Source organism: Cupressus sempervirens, chromosome 11 (assembly GCF_028749045.1).
Source record: "Cupressus sempervirens isolate cs-2001-9-10 chromosome 11, ASM2874904v1, whole genome shotgun sequence".
In the NCBI taxonomy this organism is placed as follows: domain Eukaryota; kingdom Viridiplantae; phylum Streptophyta; class Pinopsida; order Cupressales; family Cupressaceae; genus Cupressus; species Cupressus sempervirens.
In genome coordinates, this window is record NC_143128.1 from 304,246,965 (window position 1) to 304,266,098 (window position 19,134).

At 32.6% G+C, this 19,134-nt stretch overlaps 1 pseudogene; it reads right to left on the bottom strand.

The window, feature by feature from the left end:
• Nucleotides 1-10,439: 10,439 nt before the first annotated feature.
• On the bottom strand, nt 10,440-16,877 carry LOC149529342 (ketol-acid reductoisomerase, chloroplastic-like; annotated as a pseudogene).
• Nucleotides 16,878-19,134: the final 2,257 nt, after the last annotated feature.

A 19,134-nucleotide genomic window follows, 5' to 3' on the forward strand; every position in this document is an offset into this window, starting at 1 on the left:
ATTTTTCTAAAAGATAGCTATCATTATTCATACTTTTCTAAATTATTTCTATATTTAATTTCTTTAATCTATCTTCAATGTCCAATTTTTCTCTAAAAATATTATTAAAGTGTTCTTTTTTCCATTTGAGAATATTTTCTTTGAGCATCTTCATTTTAGACACAAAAATGAACATCCTAGAGCCTTCAAAATTACCTTGAGACCACTGTTCCTTTATATTGTCTAAAAAGTTGGAGTCAAAAAACCACATTTTTTCACATTTAAACAAGTTCCTAGTAGGTTTATGTGGCTCATAAAACTCAATTCTAACTAGAAGGTGATTAGAACTAATAATCAGCAAAATAGAAGATTGAATGTTCAAGTTATTAACATCTAGTTCTCATTTAACAAAGAATCTATTTAATTTTCCAGCTATATATGCAAAATCCTTTCATTTGTTATTCCATGTAAAATTCTCATTATTAATTAAATGGGATATCTATCAAATGTTGGAGTCCACACCATTTTAAAAAATCTCTAGAAGATTAAGATATCTATTAAGAACCCCCCATTTTTTCATTCAAGTTTAAAATGGTATTGAAATCTCCACCTAGTACGATTAGGCTATTCTTATGATCTTTCAAAAATGTACTAATTTCATCCCAAACCCATTTTTTCTCTAAATAGCTAATTGGTGCATATACATTAATTAGAATAAATTTCAGATTGGTTTTCAGGCTTTTGACAATACCACTAATCCAATTATTGTTTGTGGTAATTAAAATCTAAGGTTACTTTCCTATGATTCCAAATGAATCCTAAGCCCCCCATGCACCTCAAGATTCTCTCATAGAAATACTCTAGTTACCTAGCCTCTTACCTAATTTAATTCCTTCTATCTTACTTAGTTTAGTTTCTTGTATTAAAATAATTTCAAAATCAAATAGATTTACATTTTTTTTTAGTAATCTTTTTCTACTAGGGGTGTTTAGACCCCTATTGTTCCATTTTGTAATTTTCATGTTTCCTTGGGAAGGCACTTCCCCTTTCCATTATAAAATATCTTATCAATCTTTTGCTGATCTTTGTTCTGACTTTCCACTTCCTTGAGTTCTTTAAGAGATTTTCTACCTCTTTTAGCCTTCGATTTTCCATATTTAGGTGAGTTTAAACCTTCTTGATTCATCTAAATTCCAAGCTACTCCATGTTCTTTTGTGCATTTTGAGCAGCAATCCAGTTGCTACTATCTTTTCCTTCTATATCTTCATTTTCTAATTCTCTTAAATTTTGATTTATTAGGCTTGACTAATTATTCATCTCTAAATCTAAACTTTCCTTGCTTTCCTTTCCAATAACCTTCTCCCTTTTCTCTATATGTGTTCCATTTTCACTTATCTAAGTTTGACTCTTATCTTTATCCCCATTCTCAATGTTCATCTGATCACTTTTCAAATCTTCACATGTATAATTGTCTCCTCCTAATTTGAGTACTTTCTAGATTAAATATTCTCTTTGAGCCTCGGTGCTTTTATCAATATTCTCAAAACTAAACACTTGGATTAATTCCTTGGTTAAAAAATCAAGGTTGTCTTCTTCTATCTTTGAAATGCTCATGTTCTTCGATTCTTCTTCCCATATTGTATTCCTATGTAATAAATCATGAAGTTCATTTGAAAGAGGATTTTTTGCTTTATATAATTCATTGTTTTTATCCTTTTGATTGTTGATAGGGATGAATGGTGAAGTAATTGAAGATGTTGGTGTCTACCAAAATTTGAATAAATTGTTGGGTGCCTCTTTGTTGGGAGTTGTTGCTTTTTCTTCTATAGCATATGAATGGTTTTGATCTAATTTAGTATCCTCAACTAGGTTTTTTGGTTCTCCTTCTCCTCCTACTTTCAATTTGAATAAAATGGATTTCTCTACATCCTCTAAGCTACCCTCTTCAATATTGAATAATTCCTTTTTCTACTATATTGTTGTGATATCTAAATCTTTGGATTCTGTACGTATAAGGCTTAAACTTTTAACCATAGTATCTTTGTTGTTGTTTATGTTTAATCCCTAGATCTCTGTATCAATGATGCTAGACTTTTTCTTTGCCTTATCTTTGGATTTCAACTATCCATCAAAGTGCTATAATTTTGTGCCCACGTTGTTCTCGGTGCTCTTACCTTCTTCTACAATCTTACTCTTTCCTTTACTATTGTTTGGTACTCTTTGTTTCTCTTTAGTGGACCTCTACTTTTCCACTAACTTGTCTGATTGTTTAATCCCTATATTCTTCCTACTATCAGCCTCAACAACTAAGCTAAGATTCAATCTTTTTGTTGATACCAATTCTACCTTCCCTCTTTTATCTACCCTTTCTATGTATGTGGGTTCTAAATGAATCTCAATCTTCTGATAAGAGTGTGTAGGAGTCTTATTATCAAAAATCATTTGGCATATTCTATTTTATCTAATTCTCATCATCAAAAAGTCATTGTTGAAATATGAATTAAGTGGCAGTGTTTTAAATCTGATCTTCCTATTGTCATCTAGTCTTATTATTTCTAATATTTTACCATCAAATCTCTAGAAATTTAGGTTATATGTCACTTTGTTTATAATTACTTTTATTTTTATAGAAACTAATTGATTAATATTACTTTTGATAAACATTTTCACGTTGTTGTAACACTAAAAAGAAGAGTTTATAACTATTAGATCTCCCATAGATGAACCTAATTTCCTAAGTATCTATATGTGAAGCAACTCTGGGGGCAGAGATTGAATGATAAACCATGTTGGTAACATGATATATAACACTTCCTCCTTAGAATCTAGGAACCATTCTAAAAATTTAGTAGTGTATCCTTTGAAAAAACACTCAGATACAAATAAAATCTTTTTTAACAAATTCATCCTTACAATGCAAATAAAGTATTCTATCTGAATAGTGAGAAATACTTACCTCCACTCCTCACAATTATCCTATAGCCAATTAGTAAGCCTAAGCAATTTTTTCTTGGGGCTAGTCCAAAAGGTGAACACTCTAGCCTTTTGACATTCATGCCATTTGTCTTCACTTTCCTAATTTCTAATAATAGTGATATTATTGTCAAGAATTAGTGGAGCCAGGATAACAAAAGGTCTACTAAGCTTTGGTGGATTATGAGAACTCACACTCGGGGGTCTCTAATGAGGGGGAATATATGATCTAGGAGAACCATCAAAAGATGGAGGATATGGAAACTCTAGCCTGTTAGGATGATCTAGAGGATAATGAAGATGATCTATAGACTCATTCATGCAAAAATTTATTTATTTATGGGATGATTCAACTAAGTTTGAATGAGTATACTTAGTGAGATTAAAAACCCTAATTTGGTTGTCCAAATTAATAGTAATAAAGCTAATTGGCTATGATCTTTGAAACCCCAACAAACCCATAGATCTATGAGGAGATTCAAGCTTGGAGAGGCTATACTGAGGCAAACTATTCACCTACCTTCTTCTTTCCTACTATTGTGAGATAATGGATCCATGAACACTAGGTTGATTTCCCTTATGTTCCTTGTCCTCAAATCTCTCTAGAATGGAGAATTTTTTCTCAAATTTGATCGCATAATCTACCCTTGCCAAATCTTTTTGAGCTAGGAGACCCTATGCTCTGATTCAAGACTTCACACTTTCCTTGGGATTTCTGACCTTCCATGACTACGAATTAGGTTTTTTTGAACCAAATTTATTTCTATGATCAATCAACAGGTCTACCTTTTTTGCATTTTTGGATAAGCTTCCCATTTTTTTGATTATTTTTTTGTTGTTAATTATATACAAGGTCCATGGTTGAGACCCATTATCTATAGGAATTAAATCTTAATTACATCTTTGACAAGAGGAAAGGAAATAAATAATTATTATTATTATTTATTGGTAAGAGGTTGAAGCTAATGTGATTGATTATTACTATTAGTTAAGCTTGATTAGATTTGAACCCAAGACCTTCCAAATAAGAGACTCATAATTTACCATTGTGTTGTAGGTTCTTTCCTATAATAATAACAATTATTATAACTATTATTATGCATGAATAATAAAATCATAATATGTAAAGGAAAAGTCCAAAAATTAATTTAGACCATTGAAGGGATATGAGAATTTGATAAAAGAAAATATATAAAGCTATAAAGGTAACATTAGTAAGAGAAAATATTTATAATTGGATTTAAACAAACCAATCTCAAATATCATATCATGGGACATTAAAAACTTACCATTAATGAAATTTATTTCTATTTTAACAAAGAAATCATTCTCATGACAATGCATCTCCCTATGGATTGATGAAAATAGAAGAAAGTTACAAAAATCATAGACAAGATGAGTATGAACTATTTTTCTAAGAAGAATGAAAAACCAATGATATTCTATGGTTGATTCAGTAGAAAAATTCTTCTACCCCCATTAAATGAGGTATGCCTTTTTCTAATTAAATACCTAACTCTTGAGGCTAGATTTGGAGTCTTCTATTTTTATCACTTCCTTTTGCTTAATCACTTTAGGCATCATGAAAAATAATATGTTATACTCTTTCTCTTGCAAGATCTTGAGGCCACAATTTTTGATGTTAGGAATAGGAAAACGAATGGCAAGAGTTAAACCATCATGCACCAAATCTTGATCATCCATCTCTACCAATTTCACCTTTCACTTGCTCCTCCCCATTCTGTTATGAATAACCAAACCCCACCTTGTCCACCTAGAAATGGTGGGGGTCTCCTAGGATCACCACTCCAAAACCCTCTCCATCATCCACACCCTTAAAAAATACTAAAATGAATGAGACCTAAAAAAACCTAGAGTTGGAAAGGGTGAAGAAATTTATTTACTTGATTTTGAAGAAGAAAATGAAGTGGAGAGAAAGAGTTCTAGGAGACTTTCCAAAAGATGGGCTAGGATGAAGCAACAATCTATTAGAAACTAGGAAAATAATGAGAAAATGAAGTCTTCAACCAATGAGAAGGAAGAGAAAATATTGAAGGAGATTCCAATGGGGAAAGGTGAAGAGATGGAAGATACAGGGACTAAAGAAGATAGTTTGACCTTAGAGGAGATTAGAAATAGAAAAAACAAGAATAAATCTAGTTAGGAAACTACCCATGTTTTGGCTAGCTTTAACATGGACATAGTGGGGTTTACCTATGGTGTTACTACCTAACTAGGAAAATGGAAAGATAACTCACCAATGATGGTGGCCTCTCGTATTTTTTTGGACAAGAACATTAAGAGAATAGTTTCTAATGACTTCATGTCTATACAGGCTAAAGATTCAGTGGAGGTGAAGGGAAACTATGCTAGTTCTAAGGAGGTGATTGGTAATGTAAAAGACATCAAGTAGGAGATAGTATCCTTATAGATTAAGTTGATGCCATGGATGATAGTTTTACTACCCTTTCCAATTTCTCACTCTAGGTCACTCATATTGCCACTATCACCCTACAACTACTACAACAAGAGAAGTCTACTATTTTTTCATAATTTATGCTCTTGAAACTATTCTGCTATCTTGTCCATCTTATAATTTATCTTTTAATTTTAGGCTTGTTGGCCTCAATGACAACTTAATTTTAAGTTTTTAGTACTATAGTAGGAATGTTTCTAGTCATGTTGTTATCTTTTTTATATCATTTATTAGAATACATTTTGATAATTATTATATAAATTGTAGGTGGTGTATGTATTTCACTAGTGGTCTTAGATATGTCATGAGATGTTTATGTGTTTATTACCTCAGTTGGGATTACTGGTTAGATTATTTTGTTTTTAACGTGAATAGAAGAATGGGTTAAAAATATGTTTTAAGCATTAATGTGTTGTTAATTGAAGTTACATGCCTAAGTACTAAGGGCTAATCCCCTTGTTTTGGCTGCTAGTAACTTCTTTGGTAGAGAAATACACCTTAAAACCTTCTAACAACACCCACAACCCAAATCAATCAGCTAATTCAGCCCATAAACTTAAATTCATCCATTCATAAAGATAATGAAAAATAAATAAAATTGGATATGCATTCTTACATAATTTTGATCCTGGATGGGATGCCACAATTCAAGTTTAAAAAAACTCCATATTGTACAAGATGGCTTCCTCTACAAATTGATTAAATGCTAGAACAATGATATCAACTTATTCTCAAAAAACTTGTAATTGACTTTCCTCAACCAAAGCCCCATCCCATAATAGTCAAACTATCCATTATAATTATAAAAATAAAATAAATAATATAATCACCCATACTTTAAAATTATTAAATCCTTCAAATATATCTATGTATGGTCATGAGTGATCTTGGTTTCCTTTTCTAACATTTGGATGCTACCTTCTAGACAAATTATTAGTGATATTTGAATCGATTGAAGAAAAGAACCATCAATACTAGTGCCTAGAGAATTGGGTGTTTTTAAACTATAGGATATACAATTAGTATAAGATATTAGCATACTCTCTTTATTCTCATCACATTAGTATGTCATAATATGTGCTTTAAAAGGCTAACAAAAAACTCATTTTCTTGTTTAACTCTTTTTGGCTCTGTTTTCAATAGTTTGTTCTATAGCCAATGTGCTACACTTTCACAATATTCTACATTATATGCGGGCATCAAAATATAAATGAAGATATAAAATAGTAGGTGGTATTTTCTATATTGAGAATCAAATCATAAACATATTCCAAATTTACTAAATATTTGAACTCTAAGAGTTTTTTTAAGCTAAACTTTTTTAAACCTAAACTTGATTCAATCAAATGAACAACATTCATATTGGTGATATTGGTGATATAAGGCATTATTTTAAGATAATAATTTTGGGGAAAAAAAATTGATGAAATTATTGTTGCAAAATTATCCCTATTTCTTAGGAAAGAGCCTATAACACAACAATAAATTGTATGCCTCTTATCTAGGAGGTGGATATTGTTGTCCATATAGAAGGAAAATTATTGTCAATAAAATGCACACATTTCCCTCAATTTGCATCAAAAAAACATGTCCTTGAATAACCACATTATAAGAGGTGTGAGAACTAGCTACAATAAAAAAACATGGTCCCTAGAACCATTATAAGTCTTCATCTAAATCTATGTGTCTGTGTGTGTGTTGTGTATACATACATACATACATGCATGCATGCATACATACATACATACATACATACATACATGTATGTAATTCTTATTGACAAAGGTCATGCAAAAATAACAAGGCTTACCAAACACATATTACATATAACACAAAACTCATATTTGACTAAATCAAATAGTTTGCATCTAATTACAAGATTAAATATTACATATAAGAAAAAACTCATATTTAACTAAATTAAGTAGTTTGTATCTAGTTACAAGACTAATTGTAATAAAATCATAAGAGAATTTAAGAAATATTTCACCAATATAGCCATGCCCTGGGTCTCTTTAGCTAATATAGAAAGAATATAACTTAATTAACTAGGGAGATTTGTAAAGTTTTGTATTTGACTTGCAACTTTGTCTTCTAACAAACCTATGTTTCTACATTCAAAATATAGGGATTCAATTGTGACTACCACTTTATCTATTGTATATGAAATAGAATAGCTCAAAATTGAGGTGTATATCACAAGCATTGCTAGATTCTCTATGATGCCTTGCCTTTCTTAAATTTATCACTACTTTTTTTATAGATCTTCACAATATAACTTGATTAAAACCATATTTTTTACTACACAATTTTCACACAGATGCATTTACTAACTCTATTTTCATTATTAATTTCTATCCATGCACTTTGGTATCATTATAATGTGCCTCAATTGCATTTCTAATTGTCACATAAGAAAAAAAATTGCAATATTTGAATGCATTAGATCCTAGAAAGGAAATAGACAATGAATCATTCATTTTGACATGAATAACCCTAATAGAATTACCATTAATCCATGCTCTACATTCATCTTAGGTTTTTAGGTTCATTCAGAGAAGAGTTAAAAAATTATTGTGGTGAATCAAAAGTAAGAAAAGATAAATTCCAATACAAAAAAATCAGAAGTTTCAAGCCAATTTTATTTAATACTTGACACTAATTTAAAATTTATTTCTAATGTCATATATATGGACTTGATTACTAATCCCCTTCAGGGAACAATATATTGATCAAACTGTAAGAATTTGCCTAAGGGCAAAATTTACCCAGGAACTAAGAACTCATACACAAGCACACAGTAGACCAAAGAGAGAGAGAGAGAGTATGATCAGAATGACAATGTATTCAATATGCCATCATTAATGCAATGTTCATGCAATGTAAAAGTACACTAAGAGTGCCTATATATAAAGGCCTCTGAGATACATCTAGAATGTCTCAAATCAGCACCATGATGTGTCATACAACCAAGCACATGTCCACCAGATATGGGTTATCCTCCATTAAGCACGAAAGTATGTGCGATGATGTGAGGATAAGCCTACAAGGGTGTGACATGCAAAATAGTGTTGTAGACACCATGTGCTAAAATAGAGTTGCATACTCCTATGTTGTCAACATGACAACTCAAAAAGGTGTGCAAACTCCTAAGTGTCTCACAAATAAAAATAATAAAATAATGCAAAATAATTAAATAATGCATTAACCTAAGTAAACTTAAGTAAGTGTAATTAGTAAATACTTATTTACACCAACACAAACAAAATAGGGAAGTGGTTGACAATTGAGACTCAAACTAATTAGAATGAAATTCTTTAGTGACCTTCATAGTGTAGGTACTTCTTGGGTTCAACTTTAAATGAAGCTGATCTATGCCCAATCCATGTACTAAAAGTAGTCATTGAGAAATATTTGAAAACTTTTAGTTACCTCATATCCTCAAAGATAAAAACAAGGGGGGGATGTTTATGCTTGATTCTATAACAGTTTAGGTTATTGGAATGAGTTACTCCTTGTCTTGTGTTATCTCCACATCTTGGGCTCTGCCTATGTTAGAATCATCTTGTGCATGAGCATAAAAAATATATGAGAGAGATAGGGGCATGGATTGGGAGAATAAAAAATATAATGAGAGTAAATCATTAGGACATATGTGTGTTGTTTCATCTGCATCCATCCCTACTTCCCACAATACTCTTGCTTCCATGGTTGTTCATTCATCTTCTTTATTCATCTATCTCTCCCATATAAATGGAGTAACCACTACAACTCATGTTGAACGGGTCTAAGTGTACATATCTTCCTTGTACAATCCTTCACTCACCACGTATCTTCTAGATATCCCACCATTCTTAGAACCCTTTATTATGCTTCACAATTCTTTATTCCTTTTGTGTTGTGTGCCTTCTTTATACCATCATTATCATAATTTAAATGATCGTTAAGCCAAAATGTTATCCCATAATAATAAAATTAGGTTAGAACCTCCTCCTTGTTAATATATGCTTAACAATGGTTCTCTCTTTGAGATTAGATATCATAAGGTTGCACCATCATTCCCTCTTTAAATCTTAGATCTTGTAGTAGAGTAATCCCTGGTGTCTCCTAATTTTATCTTCTCTCCTCTCATACAAGTCATTGCACCTTCTTCTTCGTCTCTTCCACCTAAAAAATTGTATTTGAAATTTAAATCAAGGGAAGCCTAGGAACAAGTAGATGATAATAATACTAAATTTTTAAACAACTCTACCAAAATGGGACAAGCTTGGTATAAGATTTATATAGTTAGAGATGAGTGTGGGGGATGTTTGACTAACCTAGAGGACATTGCTAAGGATTGTGTCACTTTCCTATAAGGTCAGTTAAGGGGTGATGGTTGAGCCAAGAAGCAAGACTTGGATATTGCTAGAGTCATTTCCTGCATTATTTCTTACACAAGAAATGTCTTTGTATATGATCATGTCTCCTTTGATGAAGTGCATGAAAGTACCTTTCCAATTTGTTCAAAAAAGGCCTCTAGCATAGATTGGTCAACAAATTTTTATTGTAAAAAATGTTTGTATTTTTTGGGAAGAGAGAATATTGTAGTGGTGGGAGAATTTAGAAAGAAAAGGTTTATTTTTCAAGATTTCAATAATACCTAAATTCCCTTGATTCCTAAAAATAAAGATTTTGATTATTTTTAGAAATATTTATTAAAAAAAGAAAAAATGGACCAAGCCATTATATCTATTATTTAAAATAAATATAGGTTCAAGGGTTCATTTGGAAAGAACCTAAAAGAAAACCCGAAATTGTCACTCAATATGAAGATGCCAAAAGATTCCATACAAAATGTCAAGAAGGTCATGATCTCATAAAACTTCACAACAATGTGGAATGTGTGGCAATCCAGCACTAGTGTATTCCCATTTCCAATGTAGCTTGGATGATTCATGATGATAACCTCAGATGTGAAATTAGTAGCCTCCTTGGCCAGTAGCTAGCCTATATTTTTTGTAGGCTTCACTACCGTATTTCTAGCCTAACATAGTCTGTATTAGCTATAACATCCATATCCAAAGTTGGCCATAATTTTGCACAACCTTCTATAGCATTATGCACAAGATCTTTTTGGACTCATTACATTAATTAGGTTAGGAATGTTGGACTTATTACATTAATTAGGTTATCAAGAATGATTGTTGAATTAATGTAATAAGGGGGGAATGTTAGGTTTATTACATTAATTAGGTTAGTTTTTGTGTTTAGATTAGATAAATAAAATCAGTTCAATATATAGTTGATGGGAAGTTATTCTCGTAAGTAGTTGTTGTAAGGGAAAATAAAACTATATAAAGATGCCCAAACATCAATGTAATTGATTCAGTATTATTCATATCATTCCAGTATATTATTCAATATCATTTCAATGTCATTTTTAAAGTATCAAGTCTGTGTGTATCCAAATGATCTGAATCAACAATTTCAACATTTTATATTGTTGCTCTCTCGTTTTATATTTTCAATTTTGCATTCTTTGGGCATGTTACAGTGGTATCAGAGAAGGTTAATCAATGGGTAAGAGAGTGCTTTTAATGGATTTTAGATGACCAGATCCTATTTTTGGTGAATAAAATAGGAGGTTGGAGGCAATGGAGGCTAGAGGATTTCTATCATCTCAAGCTAGCTTCTTGCTTAGAGATGATTACTGCATGAGAGGCCACTATTTGTGTCCCTATAAAGTTGGGGCTTAGCCAATTCCTCCCTGAATATAAGAGGGGAATTGATAGATTTGTGTCCCTGAAGAAAAGAGGGAGCTTGGCTACATGATTGTCCTTCTATTGAAGGGGGGGAGGGGGGGGGGCGTAGGATTTCAACAATGGCATTTGAGACACTCGGAGGAGATGTTGACTTTTGGAGGAAAGATGTCTGGTGATTGTTTCTATGGCACTTGAGGAGGCATTAGACACACTTGGAGGAGATGTGGACTTTTGGAGGAAAGGCATCTCATGTGCAGCACCAAAGGAGGCATTAGGCACACTCCATGAAGATGTGAAATTTTGGAGGAAACTATGTCTTGTTGTGTAAGAGAGGTAGAAATAATGTTATTATGAGGTCAACTACAACTTCAGGATTAAGATTTGAAATCTAAAGTTGTAGACTATTTACAAAGATTGTTAAAGGAGCTCAACTTCAAGATTAAGATTTGAAATATGAAGTTGCAGACTACTTTTAAAGATTGGTAAAGGAGCTCAACTTCAGGATTAAGATTTGCAATCTGAAGTTGCAGACTACTTTCAAAGATGGAGCTTCATCAAAGTTTGTAATATTGGTGAAGGCTTTTCAATTTTGTTAAATTAATGTAATAAGGGGGGGAATTTTGGACTTATTACATTAATTAGGTTAGGAATGTTGGACTTATTACATTAATTAGGTTAGCAAGAATGATTGTTGAATTAATGTAATAACGGGGGAATGTTAGGTTTATTACATTAATTAGGTTAGTTTTTGTGTTTAGATTATATAAATAAAATCAGTTCAATATATAGTTACTGGGAAGTTATTCCCATAAGCAGTTGTTGTAAGGGAAATAAAACTATATAAAGATGCCCAGACATCAATGTAATTAATTTAATATTATTCATATCATTCCAGTATATTATTCAGTATCATTTCAATGTCATTTTTTAAGTATCAAGTCTATGTGTATCCGAATGATCTGAATCAATAATTTCAGCATTTTATATTGTTGCTCTCTCATTTTATATTTTCAATTTCACATTCTTTGGGCCTATTACAGATTTGAGAGGAAGTTGCTAATGAGATCTTTGTTAATGGGCAAGCCTCCATGAATAGCTACAAATTCCTACTAAGTTAGAATATATTCAAATCAAGGCGCCCACTTTCTTACCCCAAGCCTTGCTATTGTTGAGCAAATGTCAACCATAAAAGAGACACCATGAGCATGCATGAAAGGATTTAAGGAGTCCACAGTCTCAATAACACTTTCATTAACAATCTCATAGTATGAATGACCTTTCTTCTTTAGGATCTCAAAGTGTTCCATCATCAATGCTACATAAACACCAATAGTAAATGGATTAAGAGGACCCAAATCACCAGTAGGTCAAACTGCGCGTACCTATTCACCAGCTCTCCACATCAAAGTTTGATCAATTTTTCCCATTGGAAATGTTGGAAGACCATCCTTTTCAAAAAATCAATGCCCAACCATGACTACACTTCGAATCTCATTCCCAGAAGCCACACTCTCATAACGCTCATACAAGATTTCCATACAAGGGTAATAAGAAGCATTGTATGCTGTCTCAAATTCTTTCTTGCCTTCTTCACTAGAATAATTGAATATAGCAAGCATTCCCTTTGTGGAAATAGTTTTTGATATGATCCCAGTTATGCCATCCACAGTGTTTTTGTAAGAAAGTTCTTCATTCATTCCATGGTCAATATATCTTCTGAACAAGGCTTCAACTATACCATGTATAGCTCCCAAAAAAATTCCAAGCTCTCCAAATATATCACTCTTGTACTCATCCTTTAGGGTAGTTACAAATGTAAATGGCAAACCTAAAGCAACTAACCAACCTAAGTAACATCGGTTGCTCTACCATCAACATCCTGATGAACAGCAAAACTAGAGTTTATTCCTACACCATTGCTCTCTTTGCCCTGTACATATAATTCCAGGAATCATATTTTTAATGAAATCATGATGGCCAGGAGCATCAATCATAGTGTAGTAGTACTTTGTAGCACAAGGTATTGAATGGCGACATGGAGAGTGCCAAATGATAAATCATGACAAACTTGTTTCATTGTTAATGATATCTAGTAAACTTGGATATAGCTCTGCCAGTGTAGTTGGATCCCAACTATCCAGTTCCTTTCCATCATATCCTAAGTTTGAAAGGTAGTCAGCCAATTGGTTACCTTCACGATAAGTATAATTGAGGAGGCAATTTTCAAAAGCATTGATTAGGTATCAGGTCTGTTTTAGCTTGTATGCTAGACTTTTGCATTGAGTTTTTCTATTAATACAAGCCTGAATAATAATAAGAGAGTCACCTTCCACTTGGAGCCAAGGTATCTTCATAGATGATGTTGTGACAAGGTCAAGGAGCAAAGCTGAAACTTCAGCATTATTGTTAGTGCCCCATGGAATAGGTGAAGATTTTATAAATAGAGGTATGCCCAAGTGATTTAGTAAACACACGCCTATACCAGACATCCCTGGATTGCCACGAGATGCACCATGGAAGTTTATCTTAATAACACCTTGGTCTAGAGGTTTCCATTTCACACTCAATCTGTCTTTCTTTGATGTATTTGTGAGGCTTAAAAGATTTGGAATAGATATAAGCTTCCACTATATCGCTTATAATGTTTGATATATTTTTATAAATGAATAAATACCATTTAATGAACATCCTACTACCTTCTCAATCCTTCATAACTATCCCTCACTTTGGTATTGGATTGTTTAGAGTTCTTATTTGATTACCTTACATCACTAATACATCCATTTTCAAGCTTGGGCCCAAAGGATTCCAAAGAAAATAGTTCCGAAAGAGAATGATTGGAGGCCATGCATAGAGTGATTCATTTTAAAATATGTCAGAACTTGTTATATATGCATAACCATATTTTTTTTCCTACAAGATTAAGACATTCTTTTTCAAGGTAGGGCCCTGAAGGTTTGTTGGTAAACAAATTTGTCACAGAAAAATTTGCCCAGTGGAGTGTGTGGCAAACCGTTCACAATAGTTGGATAGGCCCTTGGTATGTGGCATTCCTTTGCGTTTAGAGGGGCAGCTCCCTCGTATGATATAATTTTTAAAGGATTTTCAAATGAAGAATTTAAAACTTCAAAGTTCAAGAGAAAGTCATCCAACACGAATGCACCACACGCCCTCATGACCTTCTTCGGTAAACAAGATTGATAACAAGGGTGATCAAGGACTATGCTTGAAAGCAACCAGTATTACCAAGCACATTCATTACATTCATAAACACTCGCACAGTACCATTAGAATGTTTACTACAATAGATAGCAATTTTGATTTTAGAATAAGAAACCCAAAGCATATCTCATTCCATTTTCTTACACCAAGAAGACAAAAGAGATTTTCAATTTCAGAGATAAAAGGTGTACATACTTTCTAAAATTTATCTCTCAATCAAAATTTCAGCATAGTGTTCCCTTATTTTTAAAACCAAAAAGTCCCTTTACAAAGCCAACATGAGTCCTTATATAGACATAGAGGTTTATAACTACCTCTTCGTGGTTAATAACCACCTCCAAAATACGTGATTTTGGGGAGGTTAATTAACCTCAAATAACAATGACCACTAATTGAAATGTATAGCTTGGGACATGTCTTCAGATGGTCGAATCATTGACTTGTTGTGTTACTTGATAAGACTCTTCTTCATGATTATCACCAAGTTGAACATATTGAATATGGACAAAGAAATAATCTTTCACAACATCCATTGCTCATGCACTTATTGGAATCTAAATAGTGATACTACAATCTTGACTCCCCATGCTTATTGCTCTCTTTCTCACTTTCTCTTGCTTTACCATTTGAAGATTTGGATGCTCTGTTTGACTCCTCTCTCTCATGTCACATAATCATTCATTGAAATCCCAATTTTCCAAACCTGACTCATATAAGTCCTTTTGATCTGTTGTTCTACATAGAATGTTCGACAAATCATTGGCAGGCTTGCATTTATGTTTCTAATGTGGAATTCCATCCATTGTGAGTTAAGAAAACACCCACAAAAAGGATGTGAGAGTACTTCTATCTGAGGAACCCCGCTTACAAGAAAAGCCCTTCCCTTTACTAGTCTGGTAGCCCTCTCAATGGCTATTTGTAAATCTTCTTCTGTGATCTTATTGATGTTTAATGTGAGGAGGAGGTTCATTCAGCACATGTATGAGTATGGTGGAGTAGAATTGTAAAATCCAGTCACCATGACAGTATCACCGAGCACGTACCTATAAAGTCCAGCACATGTTGTAACCACCATCTCATAATCCTACCAGATTTTAGTTCTGTTGGACCCACAGTTTCAATTTTAGTATGGTGGGCATTAGCTACATTCTGAACCATTTTCTAGTTCTCACGATGTAGGTGGAGTGGAATGAATTCAAAATATGCAAGGTTGGGTACCACTGTAAAAGTTGCATTCTCTAGCGGGATTGTGGGATTTACATTAGCAGCAATTCCACCTTCAGTTGCACTGTAATCTCTACGAGCATCAATGGTAGGTCACTTGCATAATGTCTCAATTTTCTTAGGTATAATTACATGGAACCTGTCATGACACAATGAATATATTTGACACTGGGCCAAAGCCGTGGCATGATTCCATGCCAATTCTCCATGTCTTTACATTTTTTGTAGATGACATCTACCAAATGTGGATTTGGTTTAAGCAGTTAAGAGACAGCTTCTCTCATAGAAGGCACTATGATTTGCTCACTAAGTTTTCCCTCCTTGATATCAGAACAAAGCTCTATGAGTGATAATAAAGACGTCTGTGTCATTGATTTCAAATGCACCATACTTACCATCAGGCAATACCCAAGAATTCGTCTGACCATACATTATTTTCGGCCGCAATGTTGCTACAGCCAGAAACACATTTCTAGCTTCCAACTTCTTCATTCTCTTTGTGAAAGGTGGAATTACTTCCATTTTGATAAGGGTGTATTCTTGTGGTTGCACGCCTTCACCTGTGGCCCTGTCATGATTACACAAGGTTGTCCATCTAAAGGAGAATAGATGGTATACCACATGTCCTTTATAATTTTTCCCATATCTTTCAGAACCTTCATCGCACAAAGGAATCATAAAATGGATTCATGTCAGTGGTGATAAAGGAGTGTCTCCAATCAACTCCAACTCCAAACATTTTCAGATCTTCTTTGGCCATGGGAGGAAAGTAGGTGAGCCAATGATAAGGATCCCTAAATTGGGCTATCTCCCTATCTTCCAATCCCAAACTCTGCATTATTTGCCACTAGTACTTTGCAGACCCTTTCTTTGCAGAAGCTTTTGACCTTTCACTCTTAAATTGATCTCCTCCACCATTGAGTAGTTGTTCAGTTGGTGTTTGGTCTTCTACTTCATCATTATTCTCAATAGGGAAAACTGGAGGATTTCCAAACTGCTTAATCTCATTATCTAGCTTATCAGCACAGGCCTTAATGGGCATACCAGTGTAGTGAAAGCCAAAAGGGAAGAGAACATTCCTGCCCCTCAATCTATGGTATGTTGAAGCAAACTCCAACTTGGACAGAGAAAATGCATGGCCTAAATGAAGGGCACCATTCATATAAGGGTAAGAGAAGTTTCCAAAATACTTCTTGCCTTCTACAGGGGGTTCAGGGCCTGCATCTGCTGTGAACACCTCACTTTCTTCCCATCTCATTTGCACATCCCTTTGAATTTTTGGCAGTTGATTTCTGCGGGCTAAGCTCTTAGTGCCCTCCTAGGTTGTTGCTATTGTTGTTGTGTTATTCATTCTCCATAGTGTTGGTAAACAGATTTCCAAAATTCATCAGTATGTTACTTTTCTTCTATAACCTTCAATATGTCTCCTATCTGGGCTCCCGCTTTGAAGAGGTTAAGAAAAACATGTTTTTAGGTGTTGTCATTAACCTTTTGAGAGGTTAAGAAAAATGTGTTTTTGGAGGCTATCATTAACCTTTTGAGAGGTTAAGAAAAATGTGTTTTTGGAGGTTATCATTAACCTTTTGAGAGGTTTTTAGAAACTCACAAAGATTCGGGGATAAAATGGCCAATTTAAAGCCTAAAACTAGACAATTTTCAAAAATTAACCATGGTTTATAAAATTGAAACAATTTTATAACCGGACAACAAGGTTCCAAAGTAAATAGTTCCAAATGAAGCAAACAATCAAAGGAAATACCCATATAATTAATGAATTTGTACATCTACTATTTATCATAATGAATCGATGATGTTTAAATATATATGAAAAATTAAAAATTATATATAATTTTTAATTAAAAAGATTTTAAAAATTTAAAAATTTCAATGTTTCAATATTATAGTCACTAATGTCCTATAGATTTTTGAAAATTTCAAAGAAATTATATTATATTTTAAACACTATAATGAATTCATAACATATATCCATCATTCATGCATATAAATAAAATTAAGTTACAAAACTTAGGAAATAAACTTAAATATTTCTCAATTGTTGACAAAAAAATGTTTTGACTAGTCAAACTTTGACTAAACATGTTGACACATGAGATGTAACAATTTTTATTTACCCTAACAAAAAAGGAACGATCACATTGATTTATTAAAATTAAGAAAGCATAGATAGTAGTAAATGTAAAGAATAGTGCATGATTAACACATTCTATTAATGTACATTGAATTCATTTAGCTCAAAACAAGGGAGATGTGGAAAGACTATTCAAACCATATGACTACTAAACTTAAAATTAAAATCTATTTACCAGTCAAAAAAATTAAAAGCCACTTAGAAAAGATGCCAAAAGAAATTAGTAAAATATGCAACACAAAGAATAATGAATTAATCCTCTAAACCTTTTTGATCATCAGTATGAAAACCTTCAAAATATTTTAAATTTAATAAATTTTATTTAGTTACTTTAATCTTTAAAAAATTAATTTAACTTGCAAAAATAAAGCTAGGGTTATCAGAAATGGAAGATTCTTGGATGACATATTTCAAACTAGCAATACAATGTGTAACAATAAACAAATCAACATGCAAAATAAGATATTGAGTAGGAAAATTTGTTGCGCCTCACACCACAAAAAAATAAAAAATGAACAAACATTTTATTCATGAGAAAGGACCATAGACTTTGTTAGGATTAAATAGAGGAGACCCATACTGTTGCTCAATTGTGTTAATTTCTTACAACCCAGTTATAGATCAATTACACAATAAATTTACAAAAAGAAGTTCTATGTTATTTATAACAATTAATAGTCTAGGTTAATTAACTGAAATAAAATAGAGGAAGAAAAATAATAGAAGTCAAACACACATAGACAATAACACATATATACTTAGGAAACATTTGAGTATGAAAAACTTGCAACTGTTGGATCTTCTATTCATCCTTATGGAAGACTTTCTCTCAAAGCCTAATAGAATCCAAATTCAATACAAGTTTGCTACTACAATCTTACATATATAGATCAAACTCACAAATTTACAAATATTATTTTAAAGAATAAAAATAAAGTTTTTGCTAAATATCCAATTCAAGTTGCTTTAAAGTAAATTCACTCCACCTTCCAAGCTATAAAATAGAAAAATAGCATTGTCTCTTTGTGAGGAAGATTCTCTACACAACACCCATCTTATCCTTGAAGAATATATAAAAAAATTCTCCACCAAAGCCTTGTTAGTATATCTACTATTTGTTTTCCACTAGGAAAGTACTTGAGTTTCTCTATCCAATTCTCCACTCAATCTCTGATGAAGAAAACCTTCAACTACACATTCTATCAAGCTTCAATAGAAATAATAGATAATAAGATCACCATAACAATTATACATAAATAACTTCAGCCTCGCAATCCTCTCTCTATTAAGAAAAAAAATCACTAAATGTGCACTTGTGTTGAAAACTACCTTCGAAAGAATCTTAAAATAACATAGTAGAATGTAT